The sequence below is a fragment of the Halyomorpha halys genome, unplaced genomic scaffold, assembly GCF_000696795.3.
Source record: "Halyomorpha halys isolate HHAL.00 unplaced genomic scaffold, Hhal_1.1 Scaffold438.1, whole genome shotgun sequence".
Lineage (NCBI taxonomy): Eukaryota > Metazoa > Arthropoda > Insecta > Hemiptera > Pentatomidae > Halyomorpha > Halyomorpha halys.
Genome location: NW_027107367.1, coordinates 624,550 through 644,515, shown reverse-complemented (window position 1 = coordinate 644,515; position 19,966 = coordinate 624,550). Strand labels below are relative to the sequence as shown.

Here is a 19,966-nt window from a genome sequence, read left to right as displayed (position 1 = left end):
TCAGGTATTTGTCGTTTCAATTTCTACTTAGGATTATGACTAATTGTGTATCAAACAAGATAAAACTTAAAATGAAGATTAAGACTATGAGCTACAATGTTAAAAAATAAATAAATAAGTAAAAATAAACGCTTAACTTCGAAAAGATTCAAGTTTAAAACATAGACATATATTGACCATCAACACTCACAGAAACATATTTAGACATACCTGTTACTAATAGGAACGGTTAAAAAGACTGATAGTAACGATATTTAAGTTTTTCTGAGTATATAAATATCAATAATGGAATCTAATATATAAAACGTTTCAATAATCAATTATCCAGATGACCACAACGTATAAACTTATTGGATGAAGATAGTTGACCGTATGAAGTAGATTGTAGGAAGATAGTCCGGTTGTCGGTCAAAATAGGTATCAAAATAGAAGGGGTAAATGAAAAAAAAAATTGTACAAGTTTTTATTAAAATAAAAAACATTAAAAATTTTTTTTATAAATTTTATGATGTTTCAATCTTGTTTTTTCATTCGGCCCTGACGAAGCCCTGCAAATTGGGGCGAAACTTTGGTTGACAATAAATAGTTTTCTTTTACTATTCTGGTACTTTTATTGACCGCCACCCGCACTTCCGCCATCTTCCAACAAGAACATATAAACATCTATTGAAACTATAAAATACACATATATCGATGATAAACTTCAAAAATGAGACAATTTTAAATTGCATTGAATTTCATCGCTAATGGAATTGATACCAGTAATATCTGAAATAAATCCCAATACTCGTTTTAATTAATCCATATAATTGTGAACCCATTACTTTATACTTTTAATTAGTCCAAATGGCATTGGTTTGATTATATTTATTAGCATATTTCATTTTCAATAATAGTCAATTTCAAAAATGTACTTTAAATTATAATAACTCTTAGCAGTTAATACGGAGCAGTTATTAATCAAATATCCATAACAACAGTCATAGGTATTATTAAACACATTACATCGGACATTCGTATCTGACGCATGAGCTGTTAGGATGTCTTTTTTTTAAGCTAACATATAACCTGCACTACATTCAATGACAAAATAAAATCAGTTCCAGTGCGCAAATTATCCAACTGTCACTTACTAACCTACTTAGATTTGAAATTAATCCTTGACAACTTTAGAACAAAATCTATAACAGAAAAACATAAGTCTAGCATTCTAAAAAAAATTACGATTCGTCTTTACCATTCAGTCAATGCTTAATTGCTAATGAACTAATATTTAAAATACTAAGAATAATTTTATGGAGTGTCCTGTCAACTGAAATTGAGTTATTCATTTAACAGCTACGGAGAGAAGAAAACATTATCAAACTGCAGAAACGGAAAACCGTTCGTGCTTGTCCCCTCCCCCCTCCCACAGTTAAAACAGATATTTAATTTATGCGTTTTTCCGTCAATTTCCATTATATTAGGGATATAGGGGGATCTTTAGATTAACATGTTAAAGCGTGTTAAATGGAAAAATTCATGTTAAATAGAGAAATATTTCCTTCTTCAACTATGTTAAAACGATAAATCATATAACATGGTTGAGAATCCGTTCCTATGTATGTTAAATGGAGAATGACGTCACGCAACAGACCAGCTGAGATCGTCATCAATTTGTTTGTTGTCATAGCAACAAGCCGTATAAGAACCGTATATGTAGTATTACACATATTACATGCTCGTAGTTTGTGTTTTTATTGTGTAGATTGTGTTAGTATTGTTTTGGATATTTTTTATAACTAATAAAGCAATCGATGACGATAATAATAATGTAATGACAGTTGTCAATTAGCTCATTTTGGTTCTGTTACTCACAAGTTAGAAGATCAACAAGACACTCAGTAGACCAGCATTCACACAATTTCCACTTTTAACTCAATTAGGCGTGTTGTAATAATCAAAAATGAAATTTTATGAAATTACCAAAAAATAAAAAAAATGAAATTACTTTAATCAAAACTGAAAAGTAAATATGAAGTTTTGGAAGGAAAGGTGAAAAAACAAGTTGCTCAGAAAATCCGCTAGATGTTATACATTTAAACTATATTACTATACTATATACCTTCGTATATAGGACTGCTCACAATCCTATAGCATTTAACACAATATCATGAATACCCTTATAAATGACTTTCTATCGCGAATATTATTTAATTTCTAAATCTTTGGCTTCGTAACGATGTATAAACGATATATTATGTACCATGGACTTGAAGCGATAATTACATTGTTACATACTTTCTACCAATGGTTATAGACATATTTCATATACACCAAAAGTTATTAATTATCCATGTTCTTTTAATTCCCTTGGACGTGAGTTTCTTGTCCATTTAAATATTTATTGTAGTTTTTTTAACGTATGTAGATAAGCCATATTTCAGTCCCATGTGTACTCAGCGAGCTATTGATAGATTAGCAAAAAGTACGTCATATTATTCTTTCATCATACATTTCCCTGGCCAAAAAAAAAACAAACGCGAAAGTGAAATATTTAAATCAAATTATCAGCCATACTGTGTAGCTTTATAACATTTTTTTCAAATATAAGACCAAATCATACATTAATTTATATTTTGCAGTTGATAAAAAAATTACATTGCATTTTAAGTAATTAAAAATCAATCTTGAAAAAGGGTCAGAAAATCAAATCCTGCTATCAAAAGTTGGGTCTGGAAATTTATTTTCTCCATGAGCCTATAAGTAATAAGAGATTTTAAAAAATAGTTTTGGACATATATATTACTAATTCCCCCATAACTCGTTAGAATGCACCTGATATCGAAACACAATATACAGATAAGTTGGCAAACACTTGTCATAGACCATTAAATTTTACATTAATATACCAAGTTGCATTAAAATTGTTAGAGCCATTTTTTGAGAAAATCGAGAAAAAAAATCGATTCAATAATGGCACTTCTGGTCGATCGATTTTAGTGAAAATATTGCTGTACCAGGAACTCTTGCCTTAAATATTTAATTTCAGTTTCGCAGGACTTTTCGTTTTTGAGCTAATTAGTTAAAACACACACCATTTTACGAGACTAGGTTATTTGGACTCACTCGCAAAATATGTACTACAGTCAAAAACTGGAATCAGCAATTTTTCACTATCGCATATTTTTCTTGTGCAACTTCATGGTTGTGTTAAATCGATCTTGTTTTCTCGGGATGTACATTTTATTTACCATTGGGGAACACGCCTTAAAGACATCACAGGAGTGGAGGGAGGGGGGTAAAGGATAGCTAATAGACCTGAGGAGTTGGAGGAGAGTGGGAAGGGGGTCTCATTAGGTGATAGCGGTGATAAAGCAGCTGTAAAACCTAACAGCTGAGTTAGTGACACTAAAACCAAGGTGGTCCTCACACCTTGTTCTTTCTAGCATCTCGTAAAACTGACCAGCCTCTTTAGTACCGTCTCTTATCTTAGTTTTAGTAACAAACTCTGTCTTTAGTTCCTTATAGTAGTCTCTTTTAATTTTAAAAACCTCGAATTCGATAATTCGAAACTGCTAGGAAGTCAAGATTAATTTTTACGTCCTAAAAGATGGTAAATTGAACAGAAATAGAAAATTTCTAGCCGCTATTTTCTGTTTCATTAGTTTCCTATAGTGAATGTCAATGAATTAAAAGTCACTTATAAAAAATGGTTATATGAGGCTCATGATATCAAAAGTGGCCTAACCCACAAAACCAAAAAAACTCCAATATAGTATCCAAGGCTCTACAGAGCAATAACTCTAACCGATTTTAAGCGTAACACGCTTTTTGAGGGGAAGTTGTTTCCAAAAAAAAAATCAAATAAGTTTTCTCACGAAAATCTGTAACACGCAGATAAATCTTGAGTTGGGTATGCTAATAACTAATGCTGCAAAGTAATTGAATAAAAGTACAGCCGAACTAAATCAGTCTTAAAAGACTTCCATCAGTATTCGGAATAGAGGGTGAGGGTCATCAAACTTGTCAGATACCTTGGCAAATTCGAGCAAATTTGGTAAACATGTTTCTTATGCTCACTGACGACACTTTAGGGGCAAATAACCTCTCTTACACGGGGTGGAGAGATCAGCAGTATTTTAATTACGATGAATTTAAAGGATTGATGATAAATCCTTTATTGAACTTATCATTTAATTTGATTTGAACCATTTTATTCAAATTGTGACTGATTACATATTTTATACGGCTATATCTCGGATAATTATGAAGTTAGATGAAAAATGTATAGTGTTTGGAATCTCAAAAACCTCAAAAAAAGAATTAATAAATAAATTTTATCTCTTGAACGGGTGTATTAATTTTTTAGCCTCTTATTTTCTTCTCTAGGGTTTCGGCCTCTGATCCCAATGCACCGAATCGCAAAATAGTTGCTGCGCGGAAAAGAAAACTATGCGCATAAAGTAATTAGATTCTCTAAGAAATAATCGAAATCAGACCAAATTTTTTATTGGAACGCTTGCGACTAGTGACCATATATTTATCATTTTCAATGAATTCCATATTTATGGTGATGAAACATGTCTACTTTTCTTTTTTATAATTTAAGTATATTAATTTAAAAATAAAGTAGATTTTAAATAAAACAATATTGAAGCTTACAAAGGACGTTTGGAGCACGAGCAGACGTTATTACTATTAATATTTGAGTTGAGAAACAGCAGGAAAAATTGAACGCAATGGTACAAAAAAAAAAAAAAAGAAACATGGAACAGCCATATGTCTCCATATAGACCGCCGTGTGACGCGACAGCCCCAGCGCGATCAGGCAGAGAGGAGATAGCAGAGGCCCTATCTCATTGGGAGGCCGTGGCTCTTCATTAGCTGTGACAAACACAGCCCTTGGGTCGGATAAAACAGCACACGTCCCGTGGGGCCGCAGCGGCAGAAAAACCACATCACTGGCAGCTTTATGGGCCCTCCAGGCGGTGAGCTCTTCCTATATCCTACGATAGTCCCGCTCAGTGGCTCTTATCTAGCTGTTGGCAACTTAATCATTACCGCTTCTCTTCACACTATCCTGTCACCTCAAATACGCTGCTAAGAAAAAAAAACGAACGAAAAATCTTATGAACAATAAAAAATCAGAATTTACGGCATTAATAATAATAACTAAATCATTTTCAAGGACTAAATAACTGAATTTTATAATATTAAAATTAAGAAAGAACTAGAATTAATATTATAATTGTTATTTTTATTCTTCTTAGACATCTGGAATAATAGATACTTTCCGAAAGACAATTCTAGGAAGGCTTTTGTTGTTAGTGGCTCATTACCAGTGATGCGGCGAGAGGGATGCGCTGGGATCTTTTGAGCTCTGCTCTACCCCTCACACGTTGGGGATAGAGTGGGCTCAGGGATCCTCAGGTCGATTGTGTAAATATTGTAAATATTATTTTATCATTATGTTATTTTATTTATTTATTTTTCATACAGATAGTTCGATTATGTTCATCTTGTTCATTCTTTTGTTTGTATATATTTAAGAGAGTTTTTTTTATTATTATTAATTTTTTTATTTTATTTATTTATTTTTTTATTTTAGTATGTATGAGATCATTCATCACTATTACCTATTGCCCACAACTGTGTGGCAGATTGTAATATCTATCAATAAATAAATCTATCTTTACCATTTTTTTTTGTCGTTGTTATGACTTGGTCCTGTATCCCGATGTCAAATCCTACTATTTCACTTAATATATCACCTGAATTTAGACATGGCGTATAGTTCCTTTTTGCCACAGAGTTTTAAAGCTATCCTTATTTCTTATTTCATTTAGTCTTGGGTTATTTATTATATTACTAGAATTATTGCATTAACATTTTCAAAACAAATTTTAATTGATGAAATTGTTCTCGTTACAGTGATAAGAAAATCTCCAACAACTTTTTGGCTGATACTGAGTTCTTACTATGCACAGGAGCCTTAGATTGAGACGCGGAGATGCATAAATTTCAAATATTTGCAGGAAACCCAAAAATAAACATAATTCAGGTAATTTATCTTATTTTTTTTTAAATTTTATTGCATCAGTACTTTTTAAAATACATGCGATAAAAATTCGTAAGTTATTGCTAAGCATTTCCAAATACTGAATGCAAAATAAAAATTAAATACCGATGATTTATTCTACTTCGCAGAGGAAATAAAAAAGAAAAATCCAATAAACCAGGAAAAAAATCGCAACAATTGAAAAACGTAGGTCAGAACAGCTTCCACTGTTTTTATTATTTTCAGTGAAAATTGCATTTTCTGCAAATTGATCTTTCTTTATGAAAGTATTGATAAGACAATGGACAAACTCCAAGGACCCGGGTTCGAATCCGGCTGTGGCAGATAATTAGTATCTGTTACCTTGAGCCGTTGAGTCAGCCCTGTGGGTCCGGGAGCCCGATATAAAAATATGGCAGTCGAGCTTGATTCTGATCATATCACCTCCTAGCACAACAGTTGGTTTATTAACAGTATTTCCTTATAAAGTACTGCACCCCTGACCCTTAATGGGTTGGAGTGGTACAGATTTTTTTTTTTTAAACGTTTTTTCTAGAGATGTTTACTAATTTAAGTAATTAATAAAATTTTAAGGATAGTGATTAGTTATTTGAGAATAAAATCTAAGAAAAGACTGTTTATGAAATTTAGATGTATCGAGAAAGGAGTTAATCACGTAGGCGAGGGAAAGTAACCGACAAAACCTGATAAAAGTTCGATTTAATACCAAGCTTAAACTTTATTCAAAATTAAGGGCAAACCTTAACCACCAGTTTTTGAAATATACGAGTGAAAATTTCATGAAAACCTAAATATACAAACTTTTTTGTTCCCTGTTTAAAATACAAATGAAAATTTTCTCTTTTGAGGACGTAAATTGTTATCCGAGTATGAATACAAAGTGTCCCCACTAATATATCATTATTGAACTTGGCATGACATTTAAGTTGGGAACCTTCTGCATCAAATCCGTTGGCAAATAAAATCCAGATTAAATTAATTCCGGGGTCATTAATAGGTGACCTGACAGCGATGAAGGACAGACCGATGAGTCTTGTCAACTGCACAGCCACAAAAGAACTCAAGAGCCTTGAAAAGGATCAATAACTAGCCTGTTGCTTTTTAGGTATGAAAACATCAAGAGGGTCCCAGACAAAAATTAAAATAAAAGTAAAAATGAAAATACAGAAGGTAGCATCATTAAAGAAGCAAGGTGAGCTGCTTATGGGTAAAAAAATGAAACTGCACTTACTGGAGCCGAGAATAAAGGAGTTCTCCCAGATTAAACCTGCCTTTGCGATTAAAGTCCTAGGGGATAGGAAGAGCTAAGGATTGAATAATATAACCTACTGCCCTTACTGTTTCTTTTCCAAATACGAAAAAAGAGATTATTCCGCTGGCTCGTTTTCTCTCGAGGATTCATTAAATTAGGATTATAATGACTGTATAAACTTTATGTTTGTCATAGTCAATTAAAACATTTCCTTCTTCAAAAACGATGATTCACATTTTTATATCACCTTCATTTACCTACACATGGAATATGTTACCTATACAAGGGAAAGAGTTGTAATCGGGTGAAATTTCGACGAAAATAGCCATTTTCCTATAACAAAGCGAAAATGGACAGCCTAGTTAAAAAACGAAAATTCCTACATATGAAATTGTATATTTAAGGCGGGTGGGTATATATCTGCGATGAGAAAGCAACTGTTTGGATAAAATCAAATGACCGAAAATGTTCCTTTATACAATCAATTTTTAAAATATAAGATTTTCTAAAAATGAGATTCAATGATTATGATTAAACTCGGTAGGATAGCTTAAAAATTAAATGGTCTTCAATATCAGCTAGTATTAGTAGTCTCTGACATTTTATTTATTATTATTTTATTTTTATTTTTATGGAATTATAAAAATAACTTCAACACGAGCCCATCAATCTAAAAAAACATTTGAAGCCCACTTCTTCGTAATATCCACTCTCCATCGTTATCACCCCCCCTCCCCCCCCCTCGCGCCCTTAAATTGTTTTATGATTTAATTCCAGTGAAAATAGAATATGGTTCAATTCTTGAACATTCCGTCCGGCCGAGGGGTACTCGAAATATTATTGCCTTTCTTAATGACGAATACTTTTGATGACTGCGAACAAAACGATCAACGATTTTGTTCTGCACCCACAAAACACTGTAAACAATTTGCTGCTTTTGGCGATTTAATCTTGCAAGACGCATTTGGATAGGAGAAAACATATATTTGAAATCCTTTTAAAATTATATGGTATATAAGAATGAAAGAAGATGAATGAGCAATCACTGTAAATGCTATAGAAGAGGAACAAAGGGAACCATCGGAAGACATTCCCCAGTTTTTGAGGTGATGGAAACCGGGAGAGGAAGGAGTCCTGAACGAGTCGGAACGGGAAGAAACCGTAGCGACATCGAGTGATGGGATTTCTGGAAGGGAAAGACACGAGGATATGGAGAAATTAGAAGATATTGTGAATATTAAGCCACGTCAAATCGTTTGGAAGACTAGGACGACACGGCTGATGAAAATTGAATATGGGAAGTACGACAGGAGCTCGATCTCTACCGTCTGGTCAACACCAGGAGCGCGGGAGGATCAAATTTGCCGAGCACTTAAAGATGCGCCCAAGCCGGGAAAAACGTATCTCATTTACGTTGGGATGAAATGAAATGGTTGAGGCGATCGGAGCAGGTAGACCCCTACCGTAGACCGTGCATTTATCCCATGTACACTGATGGTAGAGACGGTAAGGGACGCAGATATTAATTGGAAATACTTCTTTCAATTGGCTATTCGGGAGTTGCTAGAGAAGTAGAAGAGATTACAAGGCAAATTAAATACCAAAAAGAAATTTCATTAACTAATCCAAGAGCCTAAAAGAGAAAAGAAGTTATTTAACCCAATTTTTTATTATTGATATAAAAACTATATACAGTTATGAATCAAATTTAATGATTTTGCCAACCATGGTAAGGGACAGAAAAAAAATGGTGGCTGTTCCTGAAGTTAACAAAAATTAATTTTTCCATACTCAGTATCTTTAAAACTACATACCGCTAAAAAAGGGGGTTCGCTATTTTTTATCCCGTCCTGCTATGGCAGGCAGAGCCACCAATTTTGAATAGCAACAATATACGCACCTAATTTTTACTAAACAATCAAATATTACCATGAAATAACTTCTTTTATTTCTCATAGGATCTTCGACTAAAGCCCACTTTATTTTAAATTCTGGCGTCTTGAACAACTATATTTAAATTGGCCAACGAATGCTGGTAGAAGCATTACTAAGGCTTAATTCGCTAAATTTGTATTTATCAAATACATATTATGGGCATACGAAACCAATTTAAAAATAAGCCTATGTTTATTAATTTATTTTTTCTGATCTTTTGTTTAAATTTGACAACTGATCCGAGCTTTAGCATTGTGCGGAGTTTGACTGATATTAAATTAACACTAAGAATAGCATTTTTTTAGTTTTCTTTTTTGTCTAATTCTATGATTCCTACGCATTTAGTTAGTGAATAATAAGATTATCCCAAGTATTTAGGTTATGCTAATGATTCTGCTGCATGTATGTTTTATTTTCTTCGAATTTCTGAAGTAAAAATTTCCTTCATGAGAAAGGAACGGAGGTCCCTGCAACGGATATTTTTTACTTGAGGTGCAAGTTTGCTCAAAAGATTTAAAAAGAGGAAGGCCCACACTGGGCTTACTGTCCCTCCTTGAAATATCACTCTTTGAATACATATTTGGACTCCGCCTCAACTGTTTACCTCAGGACTAAATATATATTTTTATCTCCAACATCTCAATGCTTATTATTTACTAATTAAATACATAGTACCTCAACAAACTCCTCACGATCATAACGTTCTGGACAGTCAATAAAGATAATTATAAGTTATATTTATAAACAGTTAACCGCATTATTTCAAATAATGATGAAGATGGTCAGGGGTGCGATCAAAAGAAATAGGTAGAACTAATAAATAAAACAAAAATAGTTAAAAAAAAAAAATATTTTTTTCCTAAGTTTCGTCCCACTTTGTAGAGCTTAATCAGGGCTCTTAAAGTAGGGAGCTTTCAAAACTTTCCAGTTTCGAAAGCTGTTAACTTGAACAGTCCTGGAGAAGTTCTACAAAGTGGAGCGAAACGTCGGCAAATAAATAGTTGTTAACTATTTTTGCTTTCGTTTGACCGCACCCCTCACCATCTTCTTCATTATTTATAAATTATAAGTATAATTCTCATTTTCCTTTCATAAAATAAATTATTTGAAGCACTTTAGATTACAAACTAATCACATTTCTGCTCTAATATTACTTATGTTCAGCCCGAAAATTGAAAAGAGCAACACGGAGCGATGCGATTTGTTGTCAATTGGTACCATTACAGAAGATAACTATCGATATATTGGGTAATAAATCTTTAATCGAAAGGTCAAGTTTATTTAGAAAAATAATAAGTTCTATTCCAATAGTTTACCTAATAAAACGAAAGGATTCCTATAAAGTAAAGAAAAAAGTAAACATTTTTTTCAACCAATTAACCAAGAACCAATTAAGAATATATTTTGGGCCGCCCATAGCTCAGTGGTTAAGACACAGTCTTTACCAGTTTGATGTCTATTGGCGGTGCCGGTCCGAATTCGGCCTGGGACGTTGACTTTTTTCATTGAGTGGCGGTCCCACAAAATGAAGAACTTTGACTCCCAACCATGGTTAGGGCAGTATAGGACTCCAATGGGAGTCTTGGCCGAAAAAAAAAATATATATATATATTTTTTACATGAGTTACAAAAGCTATTATTACAAATATACTTGTATATAATCTACTCATTGGAAGAACACTAATAACATCTCTAAATTAAAAGGTCTCTAGGTCATTTTCTTTTCAGATGCCTAGGAGGAATATTAGAAATTGAAGGGAAAGCAAGGTAGAAACAAGCGATTTTAAGTGTTTGCAATTTATCATGCAATAGTACAAGAGCCCAAGAGGAAAGAGATGGCCCCACAATTTTTCATTACTTTAATTAAAACTATGTATAATTAATAGTCAAAATCGAGGAGTATGGCAAGTATACTTAGGGGGAATAAAACATGGCGGTTGTTACAAAACGTTAAAAAAAAACATTTTCGGAGCTCAATAACTATAAAATTATCAATACCACTAGAAAACCTAATAGAACATAATTTAAATAAGAGTATATGTGCTCAAATATGAGCCCTAACAGAGCTAAATACGTCCAATAGTTCTCGAGATATAGCTTTTTAAAAACGTTTCATAAGAAATGCACTGAAAAATCAATAGTTAGAGGTGAATTTATCTTGAGAAACCTATATCTCAAAACCATACGACGTCCAAATGTCTATTAACACTCAAATTAAAGCTAATTTAATATACTATAAAGTTGTTTATCTTCGTAGGTGCAGCAGTTTCCGTGATATAGGACAAAATGTTGATTTCTAGTTGTTCGGCCAAACATTTTGATGTATGAAAATATACATCTCAAGAACTTAGAGACGAACAAATTTATTAAGACAAACAGGTGTCTGACAGCACTCAAATTAAAGCAAGTTAAATTTACTATAAAGTAGTCTATGACGTTAATCTACGTAGGAGTAGTAAATTTTAAGATATTAAAAATTGTCGATGGGTCGAATACCATATCTTTGTCAAATATCATAAAAACTACTACTCTAATGTCACGAAGATAAACTTTATAATCTACATTATAGTAAATTTAACTTGCTTTAATTTGATTGCTGTCAGACACCTGTATGTCTTACGGTTCTTGAGATGTATTTTTTCATACATCAAAATGTTTGTACGAAAAGCTAGAAATTAAAATTTTGATGCACATCATGAAAACTACTACTTATACGAAGATAAACGTCGTTAACTACTTAATAGTACATTCAACTAGCTTTAATTAGAGTGTTAATAGACAATTGTACGTAAATGTTTTTTGAGATATAGATTTCTCAAAATAAATTCACTAGATACTGATTTTTCAGTGAATTTTTTATGAAATGTTGCTTTTTAAAAAGCTATATCTCGGGAACTATTGGGCATAATTAGTTTTATTAGGACTCATATTTTAGCAAATTTACTCTAATTTAAATGATGTTATATTAGGTTTTCTAATGATGTTGATAATTTAAAAGACATGGAGCTCCGAAAGAAATTTTTTTTTTTTTTTAACGTTTTGAAACAGCAGCCATTTTGTATCGCCCTACCTTTACTTGGCAGACTCGTCAATATTGACTAGTAATTATACATAGTTGTCATAAAATTAATAAAAAAATGGGGTGAAATAACTGTCTTTTTATTTTAACCCCACCTCTGGAAGGATTGATATCTGATATTGGTAAAACTGTATGAATTTATATGATTGGAGACGAGAAGAATTCAGCGGTTTTTAGTGGAGCCTCAAAGCTCAATTTCATAGTCCAAATAGTTTATGAGTCTTGTAATCAATAGCAAGTTTAGACAGTCTGTCTAGTAAGTGTTGTTATAGTCGGAATAGACGAGCAGTTTCCGGCCTTTTTAGTCTTGTATGAGGATAATTAAGTTTTTTTAATGAATGGACCTTTTGCACTATTTCTTGTTGCGTCACAGAGGGCTGACCGCCAGATCGATCTCTGAACAGGCAGACGAACCGAACCAAGCTACCGTGCTAATATGTAAAAGCGGAACGCACACAAACAGCAGTTGATTAAACGACTATTGACATATGCGCTTGCCAGCGGGTCGGCTAGAGCTCCTCTCAATAAATCCCCGATAAGTCGGCCGGAACACGACCCGTCCAGATAACACAAATGCTCTTTCTGTCGCAACCGTGTGCCACGAGCCACAGTTCACTGCTACACATATTTGACGATAGAAAGGATTAAAGAAGTAAAAAAAAAGGATACAATAGTTAAAAACTGGCCAGAACAAAATCAACATGTTGTCAATTGAACAATCACATTCATCGCGGTATACACTAGTAATAGACGAAATAGTTCATTTATGTTATTAAACCAGATACTTCTATTTACCACACCAGGTTTGATTCAGCAAAAGGAACTATCTTACATCTCGGACACTGTGGCTCAAAATCGTTATTCGCTGTAAAGAGCAAAGACTGACTTGTAAGTAAATAATAAGATCTTATATGACGGACTCATTCAGTCTCCGTAATTAACATAATAATTATCATAAATACGTATCATAAAAGTATAATACCAATACATGGCTCGGATATGTGGAAAGGATACCAGGAACTAGAATGCCAAGAAGCCTGCTGTATAGCATAATTAAGGAAAAACGATACAGAGGAAGACCAAGAGTAAGATGGTTGGATGACGTCAAGAGGACCTCAAGTTGCTTGGAATACATACTTGGTAAAAGGAATTTTTTCAATACTTTATAGCAAAAGTAGAGCATGTTTTTAAAATAAAAATTGAGGTGTCTTCAGTAATAAAGAGTCCATTCCACAAAGTTTTAGTTAGTTAAAAAAAAAATATTTTCAAATCCAGTGATTGTAATCAAGAAACCAGCCAAGGTGTTCTAGAATCCTCTTGCTAATCTCTTCTCTGAGAGGAAAAGGAAGCTTAAAAGATTAGAGCTAACTAGGTATAACACCTACTCTCGAAATAATACAAATAATGTAAGCAATAAATGAATAAGGCAGAACGCTAATTGCTTATTAATAAATCCATCATATGTACAATTAGACAGTAAATGCGATATTGTAAAGAAAAAATTAGTCATTCTGCGGCTGATATCGATCATATCGACATTCCCACTCTCCTTTGCTGATAAAGTCTTGTTAGGCATTGCAGATGCTGTAACAAGACATCTCGAATCCTCATACTGATTTCTGGGCAAGGATCTAAATTTTTCTTGCACCATTAAATTAAGTGTAAGAGGAGCTCCCATCAAGCAGAAAAGGTTAGAATTTATGCCCGGATCTACTTACTGTTCCCATTTTGAGAAAATCATTATCTTTTTTATTACAAGGAATCCGTTCAAACTGAAAAACGGCCAAATCCTTATTTTTAAATACTATTTTTGAAAAAAAAAGCAACAGAACTCAAAATCGTTATTATTTCGGTTTCCAGTCATTTATCTCCCAGTAGATTTCCTGGTTGGGTCTTAACCTGCAGCCTTCCTGTGTTTTCTTGGACCCACAGATTCTCTTCAATATCCTACTCTCTATTTTCAGTAATTTTTCCAGGATAGGGAAACATGTTGTCTCCATTTCGTATAAAATTACTGGTTTTATGACCGTGTTGTAATGTCTAATTTTTGTGTTAGACGATAGGTTCTTCTTATAGTAAATATTACCTGTTGCGAAGCTTAGCCTTTCCAACTTCATGATATTATTACCTTTATTTTTATCTTTTATTAAGAATTATTATTTTAATCTATTTATTTTATCTTAATTTTTTTTGTATTAATAACATAGTATATAGTTTTTGTATTTATATATAGCATGTGGGAGTGTCTATTGTATGAAAATATACCCCCATGATCATTTATTAAAAATAAATTATAAAAAAAGTATATGAATGCAATCGGAAGAGATCGGGCGGTTTCGGCATTTCCGATAACTCCTTTCTCTATATTTAACTTTTTCCCTTTAATATTTTGCACTTACTTATTTTTTATTATTGCGAACAATAAGACTGGTTATTTATTCTAAATAAGCAAAATTAAAGGTAATTTAGAGGATATTTTTTAAAAAATTCGTCGTACATGATTTACCAAGTTTATTCAAAATAGTAAGAACTAAAAAAAATCCTTAAAAAAAAAAAATTGTTCTCTAAGTTGCAGTTACGGTAGGTTAATTTTAACGGAAAAATTGCTTGCTATTAACTACTAGGCATACTCCCTAAATATGCAATTTCAGTTTCGACTTGGCGTTTTTAAGTTGTTCACACACACACATAGCATTTTGCGAGACCAAGTTACTTGAACTTGGAGGACCTCTAAACGTGCGTTTCAGACAAAAACTCGAATTCGCAATTCTTTCACTAACTATATACTCCATATATCGGAAAGTGAAAGTAAAAATACAAAAATGTCGACAAAATGCTCTCCCTGATAGGTAGTGATATCCTCGTAATAATAGAATTAGACTATGAAAAATTCCCCAATCAAAAAGCATGAAAAGCAACTTTCGTAATATTTATTTAAATTTCTTATATATGAACTATATAGTAAGGGTGCGTATATTGTATATATATATTGTAATCGTGCGTAATATCGAGTTCGCGTTTTCGACAGAAGTACACGTTTCAAGAAAAAAAAAAAAAAAAACATGTTAATCATAAAAAATCTGCCACCTCCAACATGCCAGTCTACTCTCACCATTAAGCATATTTTTTAAGAATGTCCTCAGTATTTACCAACAGTAAGCAAAATAGGACTGATCCCAAATTTATCTGAAGCTCTCACCTTCATCGAGCTTCACCGATGAGGAAGCTAAAGTCACTTTGCTTCATTTCAAAATTATATCGTTTCTTTGGTTTTAATTTTATTTTTTTTATTATAAAATTATTATTATAATCTCATAATTCTTTTTTTTATATTATTTTTATTTTTTTGTGCATGAGTAAATGTGTCCATAGGTGTTTATGACCAAAAGGTTTTACGGCTTTAAACAAAAAACAAACCAATTGCTAAACTAGGTTTCTGAACTTGAGTGGCTCTGAAACATAAAGATCCATCGAAAAATACTAATTGTAAATTTTACCGATCGCAATAGCTACTTTCTTCTAGAAGTGGCAGAAAATTAAAAGTAATCAATTTTTTTTCTGTAGCAGGGTGTAGTTATCTAGAGGTAACCAACCCACTCGATCCATGGCGTGAGGTGGTTTTGTGGGGCCGCTGCAGAAACTAAAGACGACCCTCCAGGCCGGATTCGAGCCGGCAATGCTGTAGCTACGTAACTCCCGCAACTACAAACTGTCCCTAAGTAACCTTAAGTTATAATGAAATAGTAAACAGAATTGTTGATACCATATTACTAGATGAACTGCGTGGGTGTCTGCTCGATCCCCTACAACAAGCGAGGCAATTAGGTTAACGTAATGTGGGCGACAAAGGATCAAAGGAAATGGGACTGCACTCTCCACCAATGAACGGCTCAGAACTATTTCTATTCCGTCCGTGGTAACACAGAAATTTATCGAACAGTTTAATCAAGGAAGATATTAAACCCTGTTACTGAACTAGAATGTGAATTTGGAGAAAGCTTTGTCTTTTTATCACGTTAAAAGATACAGCAAATGTTACAGAATCCATCAATCAAATCATCATTTGAAAAAGATAGAAAAAAACCTGAAATCATAAGGAATTTTTGAAAAGATAAATCAATCAAATTTCATTTCAAAAAGTTGAGGGAAAATGGTGTAAAGAACAGGAAAATACGAGTCTAACATTTTTTTTATTTTTATTTTCTTTTTTTTTTATTTCAAAATTTAAATTACCCTATGTCGAATTGGTGTTAAAAAACAACATTCTTAATAAAAAAATTAACTTATCTACATGAGATACTTCGATAGTAATAACTATTCAAAAGTGGATTTATTGATATCATTTATTATTGCAAGCTCCCCCAATACGAAATCGCCAATGTTGTGAGCGCTACAAAGTTTAAAAAGACAAACATTTAAAAATATCAACAAAAAAAAAAAAAAAAATAATAATAAAACAGCGAAATTCCGTAGATTAATTATAAATTGATAGTGCAAAATATGATCTGATTAAACGGAACAAGAAGTTAAGGACAGAAAGTTTGCTCCCAGGGATAAGTACACACAAAACAATTAACAACCAGGAGCTGTCACGTTAGGAGGCCCGCCGTAAGCGGGAGGGATGTTTTCCGACAAACATGTTTGCCCTATATTGCGGTGGGATATGTGATTGGGGAGAGGGAGGGGGGAAAGGGTTCTCTGTCAACAAAAACACAATATGGGTCCGACCGCCTCTCCAGATTAAACTGTACCTAGGCACCACTCAACCGCTACATAACCAATCCGATATAATGGCAGGTCCCGCCAGTCATAACCAGGATAGTACTTCGGGGAGCGATCCGCGAGTCGGGGTTCTCTCCAAAGATAAACCCTAACAAAAATATAACAATATATTTTTTCCCCTTCAAATATAGTCATGAAAATGTATAATTTAGATCATTTTGGAATGAATAACTGATATAGTAAAATTAATTTCAAGTCGGATGAAGAGACCGGATTTTCTTCCAATTGCATTGTTTAATTTCTCGCTTTGAATTCAAATTAAACCTCTAATGAAATACAAATCTATTGAGACTAGTTTTATATTGCACGTTGTGGAATCGCAGCACGTATTGTACTTTTTGACGTTTTTCTGCACGATACTCAACAAAACAAAAATTAAAAAAAAAAAAAAAGACCGTCTGTTCAATCAGGATTTGTAATCCTTAAATTTGAATACTGCACACCAAAAATTCGATTCAATTACAATACTTTCCTAAAGTATGGTATATACCACAGGAAGTAAAAAGAAGAACTGCCCGTAGAAACATCATCATTACAAATACCGCAGTATAAAGGTATGGGTTAAAAACTTGCAATACATTCGTTATAAGGGTTCAAATAATATATATGCGTCTTTTGTTTTTTTTATTTAGAAAGGTAGAAGAGGAAGGAGGAAACTAAAATAGAAGAGAGAGAGGCGGCTAAATACTATATCCCGAAAGCCCACGCTAGCGAGAATCCGGGCCTACTCATTGAGTGTTTCTCAATCCCTAATTACAAATGGCCGGAGTTGCAGCCCCGATAGCATAAAACTCCATTTAAAGAAGACTCGCAAATATGAACCAGAAACAAACTCCATTAAGGTTATTACTCCAGGACCTGTATTAGAAACGGCAGCCGTGGTAGGCTTTAGTAGCAGCCTATATAAACATGGAGTAGCACAGCTCTGTATTTATTCATGACTCTAAGGGCTGAGGATCCGTCGAGTGCAATGGATGAGGAATAGGAACAAACGGTCAGGTAACTCCAAGCCAACTAATTAATTAGCGTCCATACTAGAGGCAAATGTTTGTCGGCCAATTTGACTGGAGCAATTTCATTAACTGCAGATAGCCTAAGAGCAGGTCCGTTTTCTTAGCCTGAATACAAATGTTGCCGGTCGCGGGTTGATTAGAACCGGGGGAGAAAATAGAACAAGGATGTGATAAAACCAAAAGGTGATGAGCCTCCCGTTTCGGTTCCTAATAAAGGGATCTACTTAATTAGATGCTCTTTGGATACAGCAGCCCCTAACCGATGAGAGTAATTGAAATGGATTTAATAATCTGTATATGCACATAATCTTCTGAGACACATAATTGGGCTACTTAATCCTTAATTAATTTCATAATCCATTAAGTCCAAAATGTAACATTTCTCAGCCTGAAATCTCACCTTTAATCTGGTAGAGAAATTCTAATTACGGAATTCAAAATTTTAAACACACATGTATGTAAAACCGATCGCATCATACATTCAGTTTTATTTTTTTATAAGATGCATATCATTTACAAAAAAAAAATCAAGTAACATTATTACGATAGTTGCCCTAATTCCGGTTATTCGGAAAATATGAATTGAAACTATTTGTCGAAGCCTTACCTTCATTCTAGTTTCCACTCGTTATCCAACAGAGTTTTGATTAGAATTATTCTATTCTAATTTATAAAAGTGTGTTACGAGACGGTTTTAGGAGGTACATAATGGTAGGAGGTTATCGCTACAATGGACAATAAATCGTTTCTCTTATCAACTCTCTTATACGAATAAGCCAAGACCACTCTATTACGTATAAACAGGGTTCGACTTTAGGAAGAATCAGTCCCGTTTTGATAAGAATTTAAGATCCGCAGCTCAAATAAGATTTTTATTTTTTACCTAAATTTTAATGTCAAAAATATAATAAATTAATTTTGTTAATTAAATGCCTTCTATATTTTGGGACCCCTGGTATTTTAAGTATAGGGTTGTCAACAATTTCTTCCTGTTTAATGGTTATAATGAAAAAACTCATCATACTTGTACAATATACATCAAATTGATTTTAATCCAGAAGTTACTGCCCATAATAAAAAACAGGAGAGAAACTTGTTTTTTGTTTTGAAATAGTTACTACTCTATTATGAACAAAAATAAAATTAATTATCTAAGAGGTGTTAAAAACATACTTTTGAAAAAAAATTTAATAGGTGACATTTTACAATAAAAATTACCAATATAGTTTTATATTAAAACAGTTTTCAAAAACCAAACATGAGAGGAAATTGGAAAATAAATGCGGAAAAGGGATTTTTCCTTATTTTAGAGTAAAAATGGGCGCAGGGAGCTTCTATATAAATTGTAAAAAAAAAATACTATGAAATTTCTTAACATCGCTACTAGTAGGAAGTTGAAAAAATAAATAAATATTTTTCTCAAGATCTAAAAATCAACAGGTTAAAAATTAAACAATTTCCCAAATTGTCATACACATTTTATTCGCGTCTATAACTAAACAAATGGTACTTCAAAATTAAATTTAAATGATTTTTAGAGAAATTCTCACACTTAATTTTTTCTCACCAAAAAAATAATAAAGCCACGTCATTTGAAAAGTAGAAAATCACCTAGGATTTCTTTTTTATTTACAGCAGTGGTATGTACAAACTATTAATTTCATTTCAAATGGTTTATATTTTATATATGTATATATACCAGGGCATTCAAAAAGTCCTGTCGTTTTTCGTTTGTTCGTTGTTTATTTTGATTCTAGAGTGTTTGCTAATTAATTCCGTTCAATACAACTTTTATCCATGTAAACACAAATGTTTATACTTTATGAATAGGAGGCTAAGGAGGA

General features: G+C 32.9%; 1 protein-coding gene and 1 long non-coding RNA gene across 15 annotated transcripts in view; one reads left to right on the top strand and one right to left on the bottom strand.

Moving 5' to 3' along the window:
* The window catches only part of Lar (tyrosine-protein phosphatase Lar), a 969,819-nt gene that overhangs the window by 603,646 nt on the left and 346,207 nt on the right, over window positions 1-19,966 (bottom strand). The gene's annotated exons all lie outside the window — the stretch shown is intronic.
* Window positions 1-19,966, top strand: part of LOC136795367 (uncharacterized) — a 188,476-nt gene that overhangs the window by 121,430 nt on the left and 47,080 nt on the right. For all 3 annotated transcript variants that reach the window (XR_010842962.1, XR_010842963.1, XR_010842961.1), the window contains exon 3: window positions 5,914-6,043. This is a non-coding gene — a long non-coding RNA (uncharacterized lncRNA). The remainder of the gene's footprint in view (window positions 1-5,913; window positions 6,044-19,966) is intronic.